The sequence below is a fragment of the Myodes glareolus genome, chromosome 21 (assembly GCF_982192425.1).
Source record: "Myodes glareolus chromosome 21, mMyoGla1.1, whole genome shotgun sequence".
Taxonomy (NCBI): Eukaryota; Metazoa; Chordata; class Mammalia; order Rodentia; family Cricetidae; genus Myodes; species Myodes glareolus.
The window spans coordinates 31,848,158-31,865,395 of NC_142046.1; the positions used below are offsets into that span (position 1 = coordinate 31,848,158).

The 17,238-nt window shown below is 40.7% G+C and overlaps 1 pseudogene; it reads right to left on the reverse strand.

Moving 5' to 3' along the window:
- Window positions 1-579: 579 nt before the first annotated feature.
- Window positions 580-17,238, reverse strand: part of LOC125394872 (mitochondrial import inner membrane translocase subunit Tim23 pseudogene) — a 34,678-nt pseudogene continuing 18,019 nt past the window's right edge.

Below are 17,238 nucleotides of genomic sequence, written 5' to 3' on the forward strand. Positions count from 1 at the left end.
GATAGATGACAGATGGTGGATTGACCAATACTCATTAGCAAATCAAAATTTATAAATAAAATAATTTAAGTAAATCCATTACACAGCATCAAGATAAAGAAGTAGTTAGTTGGTGTGTGTGTGCGTGCATGTGTAAATAAACACAAATAGATCAATGTCAAATGTCTTCCTCACTTATCCCTCATTTTTCTTCTAGTTTCACCTTTTATTTGGAAAACAGAACAACGTTAGATTTAGATTTTTCAAATGAACAAACATGTTGACAAAAATGTTGACAATAAGTATGGCCTGAATTTGGAGAGTGAGTGGTTTTGCGGTTTGGGAGTAGGAGAGAAAACAGGTGCATCTCCACAGAAGAGAACGTGTACTCAGTGAGCCACCCAAGGGCTTGGCGTCCACTCACCAAGGGCAAGCAGTGCAGTTCAGGCTAACCATCCATGATCTTCCCCACAGCACCTCAGAGTCTCCAATGTTCAAGTATTTATGTGTAGGTACAAGATAGAAAGCTACTCCAGACGGACTTATTAATTGATCTGGATGACAATGAAATGTCCCCCATTCCTGAGGGGACAAAAATATTCAGAGTGACTGCTGGAGCAGGGAGCCTTTCATGTACTCCCAGTTACAACACAGCATATAGACTGGTGAGTGTCAGTTCTGGCAGACCACTGCATGCTACTGCCCGAAGACCACCTGTATGTCTGTATGACATTCCTGTCATGGTTCCAGCTGTTACTGTGTTGAGGTCATCTTCTACACCCCATGTTTTCTCGATGATAACATCAAATGCCCTGTAGAGTAAATCCAGGTTACCCAGAGTGTTAACCCCAAGTTCCCCTTGCCTACTCACCATATTCAAAATCTATGCATTTCTTGGTTAGGTCCAGACCATGCTCTGGGTTACCATCAATCCTAGCCAAAGACCATTCATTGCCTCAAACGCAGCCCCTGCCATGCATTATCTTCCAATGGTGAAGAAAGCTAGCTCAAACTTGCGTCAGGTTTCATTAGCTCTAGTTGACAAAATAAACACATCAGTATCCTGAATGCGATAGTGGGGATCCGCCTTGAAATGAGGAGATGAGAATCGTGCTTAGATGTGGTCCCTACAGTAAAAGCAGAAAGACCTGAATTACTACGACCACCTTTACATGCTATCCTTCCAGGTGCCGGCTCCATTTTTGTTTTTGCTTTTGGTGTGTGTGTGTGTGTGTGTGTGTGTGTGTGTGTGTGTGTGTGTGTGAGATATGTGTGAGCACACGAATGTCTTTACTGAGCCTGGACTGTCTGGCCAACCAGCCAAAGAGACCGTCCAGCTCCTACCTCTGCAACATTAGGATCATAGGAGTGCATCACCATTTTCTGTGGGTGAGGAGGATCTGAACTCAGTCTTAACGTTTACACAGCAAGCACTTTACCAATCAAGCTGTCTTCCTATTCCTCTCTCTGATTTTTCTTTCGCCTTCCCGCCTTTCTTTCTTTTCTTAAACACACTTAGGCATTTATAGGCATTTCCAGCATATCAAAGGGCAAATTTTAATTACAAAGTTATTGTGGCAGTCTGGCCAGGTATAAAGCTTCACAGTTCTGGATTCCTTTATTACACACACACTCAAAATGGAGAAAACAACTGTCTTGGTTTTTGTTGTTTTTATGTTTGGGGAAAAAGACAAATACACAAGAATCTACTGTTAAAATTCTACTTAATGCCTCTTTGGTTGTCAGAAATTTTTATTTGCAACTTATTTGCCACTCGATTAAAAAGACAAGATCAAATTTACAAGCAAATGTTTTTAAAAAAAAAAAACGAAAACAAGAACTGATTTCAAGGATTGGTTCATTTTATTACAACCTAACTCCTGGGATATGCTCTTGACAAAGCTTTCCTCGGTTCCTTGTCAACATTTCCACCTGTTCTGTGTCTAGCCTCTCTTGCTCCAAACACACAAAAGAACAAAGAAGTTCAGCTTTATATTCTAGAGACAGGAATGAAGTTCTGCAGCTACATCTCTAAGGAGATGATTAGTCACCTTCTCCTTCCTTGACTTCACCCCTCTACCTCAGAATGTGTGCCTACAAATGGAGGTTGTGCCAAGAAGAAAGAAACTGTGACAGGCCCCATGCACCCCTCTTCATACCGAAACAACATGGTGTCTTTGTGACCCAAGCATACTCACAAGTTTGCAGATGAAAGGAGGCAGCACAAAGAAGGAACTTCAGGCCTGGTTGTTTGAATACTCAAAGATGCTATGCATCTGAAATCAACCATTTACTGTAACTAACTGCAGAGTGTTGCTCAAATCAAAGTACTGAGCCTCAAAGAATGGTTCTCCTGATGCTTCAAGTTGACAGCCTCCACGGTCAGAAGAAAACAAGTTCTCATTTCTTGTTAAAATATAAGGTGTGCTTGAAGCCAAAGCATTTGGACAATATTATGTGTAGAAAGGGGGAAGAAGAGAGGGCGCTTTAGTAGCTAAGTCTTGGTGTGTTGAATAAGCGCAACATGAAGTTTACATATTTACATAGGTGTCATGATGTAACCCAATGTCAGCAAATTCAAAAATTAGCAAATTAGTGTCAGGACATATACATTACATAGGACTGAGATTAATAATATATTTATATAAAATGACCAATATTGTTGGCAGTGGAAAAATAGTGCTACCTCTAAAAAATAAAATAAAATAAAATAAAAACAAATATTAGGCCTTCACATAGGCAACTCAGGCTCACTGTCCTTAAGTCTCCGTAGCCTCCCCAAGTAGTGTTACCAACTGAGCTTGATCCCTGTTCACAGAAAGTTGAACTCCGTTTTCTCCGTCTAGCATAAGTGAGCTCTCTTCACATTGCTAGGAAAGAGTTGGCCTGAGAAGGGTCATATGTGTGCACCAGCACTAGAATGCATCACATAGTCACCTAGAACCAGGTACTGTATGCTAGAGTTGCTTCGGTTAGAGCTGCCTTAACGCCATCCCTTTTCTCAGGAAACATCTGTAAGCTTAATCGCCTGCTTCCTATCCAGCCCCCGATACTGTTAAACTTCCAAACGACAGGGCTACAGTCCCATTGTTCTTTGCCTCTCCCTTTGCATCCCCAGTGTCCCCGTCCTCTGGTGTACACACACTAGCTGATATGCACTGAGCATGAACTAGCCAGCCAACCTTGCATAAATACCATTGCATTCAGTCACTTTAGAAGCATTATGAAACAAGGACTCATTTTATCCCCATCTTATAGACAATGGACTGTCTTCACAGAGGTGTTCAGTAACTCACTTCTGAGTAGCACAGTCAGTTCTGGGAGACCCTGAGCCACCTTTCTTCCACTAAGGACTCCATAGGAGCTTAATCAGTTTGTTCGTTGTCTTGCTTTTAAATATTTGCAATGAGAACAGGTGATTTCAGCAGGAAAGATGATCAGAATAGAGCAAGCAGCTGAGAAGCCAAACGTTCCAGCAAGAAGTCAAATGTCCTTGAAAAATGCATACGTGTTCCTTCTATCCCATATTCAGACACCAGTGATGCCATCTCTTGATCTGTGCTGTGGACACTACCCTAGAGGTAATGATAGTCACTTCTCACCTGTCTGTCCTATCTATGATCTCTCCTTCTGGAACACCAGACTCCACACTATCAAAACTGTGGCATCAGGGATGCTAGTACGGATTAGGTCAAAAGAACTTAGTTAAGCTGTCTCCTTTGACTTAAAGCCAGAGATTGCAGAGCAAGAGACTGTACCTTGAGAATTTTTGTGCCTGTTGCATTGCCTTTCAAACAGTAAGCTCTTGATGTTGGAATTAGTTACACAGGAGTCTTGTCAAGTTGGGCTGCTCTTTAAGTCAAGCAAAGGGCAGTTCAGATTGACAGACTAGGCTGAGCGAAGAGTGGCGTAAGCACATGTAATAATATGCACATTCATATTTGTAAAATTTGCCTTCGATTCTGAATTGTTAGAAATGTGTTCAACTTTACAACTCATAGAAAACAGAGTAACACAATAAAGCCAATAAATGTTCCCTCATCTAATAAATAAAGCAAGGTCAGGGGTAGCAGTGGCCAGGTGCTTGGTGTGCACAAAGACTCCAGCCACTTTCTGCTCTGCCCCCGACCGTGTGCAGAGCAATGGCTTTTCCTTTACACGACTGTCATCCTATGTTTGAACGATGGTTTTGTATATCACATCCACACCAGGACGGGAAGAAAAGGAAAGGGGACCACCAGCCATCCCCTTTCCAGGAGAGGAGTATGTCACCAGAAGTCCTAACTCCCACTTTATGTAGACTGTTCCCTATTTATTTCCAGTCAGCATTTGAAGTACAGTCGCTCATCCCCAAGGAAATCTGGGAGAAAATTAGTTTTCCCAGGTTGTTTAGTGAAAGGAGACAGTTGAGGAAGAGGTTACCAACGACTGTGGCTCAATCAACCCACGATACCTGCCATAGGTTCTGCCTTCTTTCTCTGCCTCATGTGAGAGCTTATCTCATGGAATTCATACCTATGTTCGCTCCCTATTATCTCTTACCAGCTAATACATCAAAATTAGTTCCAAGAGAATCTGAAGCTTATATTAAGTTCATAGTGGCAATGGTGGTCACTACTATGGTATCTCCATTGGGATCTCTCAGCACAGTCACTGATGGTGACTTGAATTAGACTGTGCCTTGTTCTGCTTAACTGTTTATGTGGAGTAGCTATCAGCACCCCTGTCCCCTTTCCCCAGGACCTACAATAGCTCAAAATGCCTCCTCTGCATCCTAAATGCCCTGTGAGAGTAGAGGGGGAACCACCGAGAAAGGAATGGAGCTCTGAGATGAAGTCAGAAACCAAAAGCAGGAAATTAAGAAAGAGTGGGGAACTATAAAAATGGCTCGATCTGGGGAAATATTTGCTTCCCACAGCAGGTACAGACTGAAACCAAATATGGCAACAGAAAACTGTAACCCCTGCACTGGGACTTGGGGAGAGGTGGAGAAAGGCAGACCCTAGACCTCACTGGGCTGATTAAGATGTACCAGAGAGCTCCAGACTCAGTGAGAGACACTGCCTCAAAATATAAGATGACAAATTACTGATGGCAGATACTGAACATCTGCCTCTGACCTTCACATGAACCTGCACATATACATGCACATATATGCACATATAGACACACACGCACATATGCATGCACACACAAACACATGTATTGAAAGAGAAGTGTAATAAACCAACAAGGCCTCGGAATCCCTGAAAACTCAGTGCCCACTGAAAGGGAGAAAAGCCTCAGTAACTTTCCTTCACTTTTTTTTTCTGCTTTTAGCACTTAAAAGGTAGACATCACCGGAAGTCCTGTTGTCACCAACATCACTTCATCCCTGTAGAAGGAATGGCGGGCTGTGTCCTGCCACTATCCCAGCTAGCTTTACCCGAAATAATTACATGGAAACTGTATTCATTTAAACACTGCCTGGCCCATTGTCTTCAGCCCCTTATTAGCTAACTCTCACATATTAATCAATCCATTTCTAATAATCTGTGTAGCACCACGAGGTAGTGGCTTACCAGGAAAGATTCAGCATGTCTGACCTGGCAGCTTGATGGTGGTGGCTCTCTTCCTCTGCTTCTTTCTCCCAGCATTCTGTTCTGTCTACTCCATCCACCTAAGGGCTGGCCTATCAAAAAGGCCAAGGCAGTCTCTTTATTAACCAATGAAAGTAACACATAGGCAAATGACCCTCCTCCATCACATCCCACAATCCATCAAAAACCACAGATGGAATTAGAACAGGGACACTTAGGGTTTACCACTCTTTAGAGAATGACCAAAACAGTAGACATAGATACACAATCACACGCAAACAGGTTGTGCAAATAAACTTGTGAAAAGGAGTGTTTCTATTCCAATGTCACCCACCCACCATGAAGTTGACCCACAGAATGCACACAATTACCCTTTTCTTTCTAAATGGTCTTTATTTGCATCTGGGAACTGAAGAAATGGATTAAGGTGGCCTCTAAAGACGTTTGCTGCTCCAATATTCGTGAGCTCTGTCCATTCATGTGTTCTGTTACTGGGGTGAGGGCGAGCAATAAAGATTTCCCAGTTTGCAGACATTGCTATGGACAGAGACCCTAGCCTGTGGCCCCATGCTTATGTCTGTGGGCACATGGGGAATATGGGGTTACAGAGCAATGTTCATAGTGGCTATGAATACACTCTCTCCCAAGGATCGTGAAGCCAGCACTATCTTCCAATACTTATTTCCATGACTGCGTTAAGTGGGCAGGGGTTAAGTATGCTTATCTTAACTCAACAAGAATAAAAAAAAAAAAGCATTGTTTTTAGGTGGTATTGTCAAGTTCCCCCATTTAGCGCTGGATAAGTGAGCTGAGTTTTCCAGTGAAACGGTTCTGTTTTTATCTCTTGAAAGAATAAACTTTAATGGCAGTTTTCCACAAAGTTGAAGAGCAAAAATTACAATAAAATACAGTTTCTTTGTACAATATGCTTGATGTGTTCTTTCAAACCTGATCTTTTGTTATTAACAATGGAGATTTAGCACTTATGCAGTTCTTTTAATCCACAAAGCACTTTTCAAATGTTGACTAATTAAACATCACAAGTACCCTGGGAATAAGAAAGAATGTTATCACATTAGAAATTATATGCCTTCTGTAGCATGTATATTAAATACTTTATTTTGAGTTGCTCAGAATATTAGAGACACGAATGAAGAAAATTTCATTTTCACTAATTAGTTGTCTTCTTTACATAATGCAGTAGAAAATGATAATGGAAGTATTGATTAGATATTCTGAAACTCTCATTTCAATGGAATAATGTAAGGCCAGGGAGTCTTAGTATATTTAGTGTGACATATCAAGATTTAAAGCATAATAAAATATTATCATTAATTGGATTGTTTTCAATCAACCTTTGCAAGAGGGTAAAAATAAAGTCATTTACAATAAGAGTTTCTATCATTTATCAAGCATCGCCTCCGCTAGACACAATTTTATGTGGTTTACATTTATCAGTCATCCCAATTCTGGCAATGAAGTACATGTTTCCATTTCACAGATGAAGAAATGAGGGAAAAGAGGATTGAGTACCTTGAATGTGGTTCAACAGATGCTAGTTTAGGCTCGTTGGCAAAGTCGGTGTTCCTAAGCCCAGAGTTTATCATTAAATAGACAGCTGAAAGTAAAGATTTTAGATTGCATGTTAAAGGCCCAAGGGCAGTTATTAGGATGCAATCTGCCCAATTCCTTATAAGCCTTTAACATAACCATTAATATAGAGAGCCAGCTAAAGTTCTGGCACTGTTTCAGGTTTACAAAACAAAATGGTATATTTCATACTTTTCAAAAATGATTTTAATGCTTGATAAATTATTTCAAATGCACATATATTAAAAGTATCTCTAATGCTAACGAGAGTAAAATTTTTGAATTTTTAATTTGTCAATTTGTCTGTTAATAACTTCTAAAACAACTGTTAAACCTAACACTGAGTGGGGGGGAAATGCCATATGTAAATTTTTTTCTGTAGATATGTAAAACTAAAGAATGTGTGTGTGTGTGTGTGTGTGTGTGTGTGTGTGCGCGCGTGAACGTGTGTGTGTGTGTGTGTGTGTGTGTGTGTGTGTGTGTTATAACGCAAGCTAAGCACAAGCAGCATAAAACTCTCACACCAGAAAGAAACTAATTCTAACTAATCTTGGTCAAGATTCAGTGTTTCAAACTCCACGGTGAGTTCAGTGGCTAGCCGAAAGACTTTTCTGCACTTGCATTATATGTGGAGTTCTGCTACGAATCTTTGGCAAGGAAGAAGAAATAATGTTTAAAAAATTTGTCTAGCATCCTATCTGTATTTGACTATATTACTACAAATATCTTGATAGAAAAGGCAATGCTCATTTACTATGATTTAATGTGCCAAGATACATAATTTAAAATGTAGGTTGAATCAAAGTACAGTCTCATCCTGTTTGATTGTGGATTAGATTTCGTGATGCGGTGACCTTGAATCTATGTTTCAATAAAATGCTGGGAAAAAAAACTAAATGATGAATACAAATCCTCCCCTACCCCCCAGTGTTACAGTAGTGACTCTCTTGTATCAGCAATGCTTTAAAAGTCATCTTGGAGAAAGCTACTCCCACCACCACTTTGTTGAATCAGCCCAGAGCGCATCCCTGCGTTTCCATCCTGCTATTCTTCTTCTCCTTTTACTGTAAGTCCCTTCCCCACCTCTGCTCCCCCAGAAATGAGAGGCATGGTCATAAAAATGTCACAAGTGGCCAAGACATTAGAAAAATGCCTTACATTTTGAAAAGTGTTCTTGGTAATAGTTCACTTACAGGAAAGACGTGCGTGACTCCATTGTGATGCACACACAGCACCCTGTTAGCAACCTCATCCTTTTCCTGTGTCCTTAGGATATAAACTTTGATTAGGCATGGGGTTTACAATTAACCATGCCGATGATAATTGAAAATTCTTATTAGCTTAATGCCAGCCTCATGAGCCCTCAACATTGAGTAACTCATTTCCTCCGCTTCATCACAAAAACAACCATTTCAAAGGTATATGTCAACATAAGAGCAATAAAATTAGCCATGACTAGATAGCACACGGAAAACCGTTGAACGTTTTACAGTCAATTCAGGATGGAAAGGTTTTCGTTTTCACTTTGCTTTTTAACTACGGCTTTGGAATTAGAAACCTAGCACACTGTCTGAACAAGGCCAGTGGGGGGAGAAGCTGTGCACAGACACTAGCAAATCTTCAGCAAGTCTCTAATCCATGTTATGGAGCCTCGACATCAAACAAATCTTCCAATTTAGGAAGTCAATCATCTTGATAAACGCACCAAATTTGGTGATGCTCAAAGACTGTTGCAGTAAGGAGAGGGAAGGGCGACAAACAGCAGAGCGCACTATGTTCTACCTCGTCTCACTAGGGAATTCATGTGCTGTGATGTTTGATCACAATCTAGCCGTGAAGTGAAGCGACTGTGTGACAAATAAGTTGTAACACAAATGTCACAAGGACTGTCTAGGTAGGGAAGGAGAGTTTCAGGCCTAAGGACAATATCTTGCTTTAATAGCTCCATTGTAGGAAGAAATACATTTACTGTTTTATAATGTATATTGTTTTATTATAAAGAAGTATTTCTTATGAGTGTCTAAGAGTTTGGGCTGTACTATGGAATACATATGGATTATGTATGAGTGCATATATGATGTTGTATGTGTATATAATTTTCTTGTCTAGACTTTTATGTCTTGTACCTAATAGTGCTTTTTCTCTGTGTGTGTATGTGTGTGTTTGTGTACGTGTGTGTGTGTGTGTGCATGTGCATAACTGTGTGTACATGTGTAGAGAGAGTATGCATGAGACCAGAGATTTACAGCAGATGTTTTCCTGAATTGCTATCCACTTTGTTTTTTTGAGGCAGGGCCTCTCCCTGAACCTGGAGGTCACCAATTCAGCTATATTGGCTGGCTGGAGAACTCCAGGAACCACCTGTCTTTGTTTCTTCGGGGTTGGGAATACAGTCATGGACCACTATGCCTGGATTTTACTTGGTGTTTAGAATCCAAAGGAGATCATGCTTGTACAGTGAGTGCTTAATGACTAGGTAGATGTTATCACAAGTCCTAATAATCCCTTTCCCTTAAAAGATACAATTAGGGAATTGTATTCTGCTGGACCATCCCAGGTCAAATGAAGAAAAATGGTGAAGAAGGGACAACCAACTAAACATGCCAAAGGGATGCAACAGGGCTGTTATTTATCCCTCAAAAAATTTTATCACTGTTTAATAGTATCTGAGTTTTAAACAAAGGAATAAGGATGTGGTGTGTACGTTGAATGATTTCTGTGTTGTAAGTAGCAGAAAATTCAACTCAAAAGTTCCTTACATTATGAAATAAACTTATCAGTTATATTAAGTTAGCTTGGGGGAGGCTAGATTTAGTAGCTCTGTTGGTTTTACCAAGGAGTCAACTAAGAATCTCTGTTTTCTACACTTTGCAATGTTGATTTTACCTTCTTCTGTCACCAGTTTCCCCCTATGATCCCATCCCTAGCAGCTGTAAACCGGATGCCCTGATATCATCCCAGCCAAGAAAAGAAAGAGTTGATAAATCAAGAACAAAATTCATAGTTTAAGATACCCTTAGTCTAAACTGCATCACATGCATCTACACCAAAGATCCATGGTAAGGAGATTGAGTAATGGCCCAGTCCAGAGCTAAGAAAATGGTCAATATTACTAGCAAACCCACTGGCTGAGAATATAAGGAAGTAGGTGGTGCAGGAGAATTGTCTGTATTCTGTCAATCATGTATTTTAATAAAACACTGATTGGCCAGGCAGGAAGTATAGGCGGGTCAGCCAGACAGGAAGTAGAGGCGGGGAAATGAGAATAGGAGAAGGCTAGGGAGGAGGAAGCTCCCTCTGTCATTCCTGCATAGATCACCAAAGAGGCAACATGTGAGCTGTCACACTGAGAAAGGTACTAAGCCATATGGCTAACGTAGATAAGAATAATGGGGTAACATATGTTATAAGAGCTAATAAGTAGTCTGACCTAATGGGCCAATCAGTTTATAACCTAATGTAGACTATGTGTGATTTTCTTTGGGACTTGCCGGCCGTGTGGTACTGGGCGGGACAGATACCCCAACAAGCAGGCCCATCATGCTACAAGTAGGATTGGAGGCAAATATTTCAAGACAAGGTAAAATAGTAAAATAGGTGCTATTTTTCAGCCTATTATTTTCTTACTATGGTTGACTCAGGTTAAAACGTTCTTGATCTACAATCTTCACAAAATAGACTGCGAATGTGAAAATTTCGTAGATGGTTATTGAGTGAAAAACAAAGATAACCAACCAAGTGTTCAGATTCTTGAGCCTGAGGGAGGAAAAATCTGAAATAGACCCAACAGACTTTACAAGAGTGAATGCAAATAAAATATGTGTTCTGCGTTATTTTCCTCCCTTAAGGATAAAGATGCTGGTCTCCTGGATTCCCTGTAATGAGTTCTTGCTATCAGATTCCTTGTCCTATCACAGAGCTATGCTAGAATGCACTGTCATTATGGCTTAGAGTGGCAGAATTAGCCTGGCCTCTTGCCTAAGCATCTTGTCACTCATAAGCATAACAACCACAACAAGGGCCAACTTCTACTAACTGCTTACTATGAGCCAGACAGTGTGCTAAGAGTTTTATATGTATGCTTTCGTTTAAGTTTCACAGCTCCATTGGGTGGTAGTTATTATTATCCTTGTTTTGCAGATGAGGAAATGAAGTTGGGTTTCTTCTCTCTCAGGTCAGAGCCTGTAAGCAGGGTAGAAATCTTTCTCTATGTCCTGATGAGAAGCTGAGAATTAATCTATATAGAGCCAGCTAGTTTTTAAAAGATGAGACTCATTTTTTTTCTTGAGGATATATTTATGTACTCTTTGAGGATAGTTACCGTGAATTATGTTCTTTGAATGCCTAATTCAGCTACTCGTGACTGTAATGACAGTACAATGGAGTGTTAGTAGATGAATTAATCTGGTGAAAGATAGTCCTAAGCTATTGCAGGGCTTTGAAAGAAAATAGCCCCCAAGAGGGTGGCACTATTAGGAGGTATGGCCTTGTTGGAGGAAGTGTGTCACAGGGAGGTGCTGCCTTGAGGTCTCATATATGCTCAAACCACATCCAGTGAGACAGACCACTTCCTGTTGCCTTGAGTCAAGATATAGTACTCTCAGTTACTTCTCCAGCACTGTGTCTACCCGCATGCCACCATGTCACACCATGATGATAATGGACTAAACCTCTAAAAATCTAAGCCATCCCAATTAGATGTTTTTCCTTTATGAGAGTTGCCATGGCTATGGTGTCTCTTCACAGCAATAGAAACCCTAACTAAGACAACTATGGTTCAAATTGATCACTCCAACTTATAATAGACACAGAAGGCATAGCTGAGGCTTAAAAGTTTCTGCATGCTTCACTGTGGTGGTGGCATGTGCCTTTAATCCCAGCATTCATGGTGCAGGAGGTCCTTCTGTCTACGTGTTGCTTTCATTAGTTAATAAAGAACTGCTTTGAGCCTATGGCAGGGAAGAACAGAACTATGCAGGGAAAGCTAGGCTGTATGCTGGGAAGAAGGGCGGAGTGAGGGAGACGCCATGGATCCACCTCCGGAGGTAGATGTGCCAAATCTTTGCTGATAAGCCACTGCTACGTGGCAATATACAAATTACTAGAAATGGGTTAAATTAATATAAGAGTTAGCCAATAAGAAACTAGAACTAATGGGCCAAGCAGTGGTTTAATTAATACAATCTCTGAGTGATTATTTTGGTTCTAGGCAGCCAGGATGAACAAGCGACTTTCTTGCAACACATTTGGAAGGCAGAGGCAGGTAGGTCTCTGAGTAGTGAGTTTAAGGTAAGCCTGGTCTATAACATGAGTTTCAGGATAGTCAGGGCTACATAGAAAAATCCTGTCTTAAAAAAATGTTTTTATATACTAAGTTGACATTGATTTCATTTTTACAGCTAAGCACTTCTACATCACTCAGCTCTTTCTACACAAGAAGCCAAGAAAACATCGAATAAAAATAAGCCTACCTTGATTTTGCCTTGTATCTAAGGATTAGCTAGAGTTTCCTTGAACTGGACTCAGACTGTACTATCACACTGCTCAAGTGACACTAACTATTTCTGGTATATTCTTTATTCTTTGCTTGGCAAAAACAAGAAAGAGCAAGAGAGAAAATCTTATTATGGAAGCACTTGCCAAATCGTGACTCACGTCTCATCATCTAACATTATTTAACACCACTAAGATCAGAGTGGCAGAGCAATATATGTCTCCAATGGACATATTTGAAAGGGATGGCACTGGGGCCAACTATTGTTTAAAAGATAACTTAGTACATATCTCCAACTACAGGACAAGGGGGAAAGATGAGCATACAGTGAACACCCACTCATTTACTCAGCAGTTTAAAAGGCATTGTGGCATAGGTTCAGTGTAGGAATTATTGTGTTACTGAGATGGCAGCGATAAACAAAAGACTAATGGCATGACAGATATCATTTCCTTTTGAGTTCCAGTTGCAATTCTAGTAGGAGTCATACTATTCCTTGTTTTGTGCTGAAGAAATTGAGGAATTAAGAGATTCAATAACTTGGCCAAAGTCACACATATTATAAGTAACGAATTGGAAAGTGGAGTGCAGAGACTGTTTATTACCTTGAAAAGAAAGCTGAAATTGGCTCAAGCTCATCAATTTTGCTTCCTAATGGTAGATCAGCTTTCACATGGCTTCAGAGGAATAGGGAAAAATTGAGCAAGGCGAGCATGGTGACACATGCCCCCGAAGTCCAGCATTCAGCTAGCATGTTTGGGCTGAGAAGTAGTTTGGATACAAACCCATCCTACTTTCAAAAGTCTTACTGAGCGTTAATGAAAAGTTAGTTTCTGGGAGGGCGTCTAAAATAAAGTAATTCGCTAGAACTGTCAAGTGCTATAGAGTAGGGAGATTAAGATGTACCAGAAAACTCACAGCCAGAAGGCTCCTTTGTTGTCCTCCATTGTCCTGTTTGGGGGTTATCATTTTTAGGACGCAGTGACAGACCATGAATGCTCTTCACTTACTTAACGCTGATACTTCACATCTAAGGAAGGAAGACTTAAGACTTAATTTGTCCCCGTATAATGCCACTCCAATGTTTACTGTTTCAGTTACAAGTGATAGAAAGTCTACTTAAGCGTAGAAAATGGAATCTATTAGCTCATAAACCTGGAAATGCAGGAATGATTGCTGCTTCAAGTACTTCTTGGCTTAGGAGTGCACATTAGGGCTAACCCAACACTTCTCAACTCTGCCAGTCTCTGCATTTCTCTGTATATAAGTTTTCCTGCTCTAAATGTACTATCTCCACATATCTCCATGTATCTGTCTCTGTATCCTGTTATAAAAGAAAAGCCAGGCAGCGGTGGCACACACAGATAATCCAGCACTCGAGAGTTAGAGTTAGGGTAATCTCTATGAGTTTGAGGATAGCTTGGTCAACAAAGAGAGTTCCAAGGCAGCCAGAGCTATACAGAGCGACCCTGTCTTGAACCCTGCCCCACAAAAGGATATAAAAGCAGTATTGCTGGGTGGTGCTGGTGCACACCTTTAATCCCAGCACTCAGTAGGCAGAGGAAGGTAGATCTCTGTGAGTTCGAGGCCAGACTGGGTCTACAAGAACTAGTTCCAGGATAGTTAGGGTTGTTACACAAAGAAACCCTGTCTCAAGAAAAAAAAGCAGTATTAAGCACTTTGCATGCACACACATGCTCTCTCTCTCTCTCTCTCTCTCTCTCTCTCTCTCTCTCTCTCTCTCACACACACACACACACACACACACACAGAGAGAGAGAGAGAGAGAGAGAGAGAGAGAGAGAGAGAGAGAGAGAGGGAGGGAGGGAGGGAGAGAGAGAGAGAGAGAGAGAGAGAAATATCACTACAGGGCTCTAATTTATCCTCTCTGGGTTATAGGCATATGCCCAACACACACATACATACATACACACACACACACACACACACACACACACACGGAGAAAGAAAGAGAGTCAGAGACAGAGACAGACAGGGGAAAATCACTGAGGGATTCTAAGTTGTCCTCTCGGGTTATAGTCATATCACCACCATATGACTCAAACACAAGAGGAAAGACAGATACCATGGGGCCTAGTCCTGCACCCAAAGACCAGTAGTTTGCTGGGGTTGACATTTCATCAAAGGCCTTGAGGAACTTCTCAAAGACCAATCTGGTCAGACTGATATAACTGTTGTCTTAATTAGCTTAATTAGGTGTGCCTTAAAATCAAAGCATTGTAATATTTCCTTTCCACGGGAGGGGAAATGTTAATGCTTACGTACTATTCTTTCCCCTTTTTCTAGAAAGCATGGCAGGGACTTAAAGAAGCACCTGTATTAGTTTTCTGATAACAGATGGAGTATGGAGGAGAAAATAGCACACATTGGAAATAAAGCCAAATGTAATTTTCTATAGATAGCATTGGCCTGCTACTGTCCAATTTAAAATGCATTCAAAAAATTGCCACCAGATGAACTTCATAGCTGGCTTTAGCTTTGAGGAAAATAAAAGAAATCTAATATTCAGCAGACATCCTATAATGTTTTTCTTTTGCTTGGGATTTTTTAATTAATAATCTTGCATGCAGCTGTTATATATTGGTCACTCACAGCTCATCCTTCTGGACCTCTCCCCCAAGATACACATATGTACAAACAGATCTTCTCAATAGTGAAGCATATCTGCCAACTGTAATGGATTTTGACTTTCAGGTAAATTGAGAAAAGCTAATTTTTACAGCATGGTTAAAATTATTTTTTCTTAATGGCCTCATTCCCAGACAGAATGTGAATCTCTAAGTAATAACATTGAAATTGGCTCACAATTAAAAGTGCAAAATGATTTATTATTTCACTCTGTCTAGAGCAGCTCTTAGGTGTCATGCTCTGAGCCAAGCACCAGGAGCAACAAAATGAATGCAAGGCGTCCTTGTCTTGAACAGCTCACAGCCAAGCAGGGGGAAGCTTCAAGAAACACAGGAAGTGTGACCAACCACTGTGTCTCTGGGCTATGACAACCCAGAGAAGCCAACACTTCACTTTTCCTGGGAAACGGGGCACAGGGAGCAGAGAACACTTTTTTTTTTAGATGAAATTCATGATGAAGAGGGGGAAATTTTCTAACCAAAGACCTGGTGAGGGTCATATTCCAGAAAAAGAAAGCAGCACCCTATCACAGAGCTTTGTGGACTAGCTGGACCACTGACAGGACAAGCCAGTAAGGCAGGAATAGCCCAGAAGCTAACAGCAGTGAAAACACAGAAGATGGAGTGGAACTAGCATGTCATGCCAAAGGGTTTAGAAAAATAACTCAGAAAACAGGGCAAAAGGTATGTGGGAAACGGGGGAGAAACTGGTAAGACTAAGATGGTAGAGAAGGCTGTCAGGGGCCTACAGAAAGATGGTGGAAGTCTACAATATGAAGGACAGAGCTAAGGAGAGAGGAGAATCAAAACGCCCCCATGCGTTCAGTGCAGAGGTTGGCTAGAGTTATCTTTAAAAATGCTGGAGAAGATTCTAGAAGCAGATGAGCAGGCACGGAACACATTTGGCAGGGAGCAGAGCTGTGACTGCCTGTGCTACTCAATGTTAATTTGGTGTTACCCTGCAAATAGCTACATGAAATTATCAGTTTTACCTACAGAACACTATTCTTTGATCTATTTTGATTACTATCAGCTATAATGTATTCACTGTGTCAGTACACATGTTATTAAATAACAGCAGAGAACAAGTCAACTATTTCTATATTCCCAGTACTGTATGCCGGGTGTACTTTGAGTACCAGTCATCTCATGTCATACTGAACCTTTGACCTTCATGATTATGCTTTTTTGGAAATGAATACTGTCTGTGAGGTGTGTGACTACACATTTGGAGATCCTCCTCCTCCTCCTCCTCTTCTCCTTCTTCATTTTCTTCTTCCTCTTCCTCCTCCTCCTCTTCCTCCTCTTCCTCCTCCTCCTCCTCCTCCTCCTCCTCCTCCTCCTCCTCCTCCTCCTCCTCCTCCTCCTCCTCCTCTTCTTCTTCTTCTTCTTCTTCTTCTTCTTCTTCTTCTTCTTTCTGACCTCGAATAATGACCAGTTTAAGCTGAGACCTGATATTTCCCTCAGTTCAGTTTTCACATGGGGGTGGTGTCATCTGTAGGAGTATGCGTCAAACCTTTTCAAGTGGTATGTTCTGGCTTAACATAAGGGACTCAAGGCCTAAAGATGCTCCTGGGTTAGGATTAAGTTATTGTCTACAAAGGGTATTATCTACTGGTTGATAAATACACAAAAATTTTATCAGTAATGTTTCAAGAAAATGCTTGCTACTATAACTTTTATGGTGATCTTAATTTAGCATATTAAACATATATTAAACAGAAATCTGAGATTTCTCTCAATAGATATTGGAGGGCAGGTGTATGCTCTTACATCACACTGGCTTGTTTTTCATTTACTTTTCTTAATGCATTCAGGAGTTGTTAAAGTTTCTTTATATAAAAATATGATTGATTGTAACCATGACAGTAATTGCATTCTAGCAAAAGTAACCATTATAGTAATTTTCTTCAGGGAAGAGAAATCTAACTAACTAAAGTACCTAGTT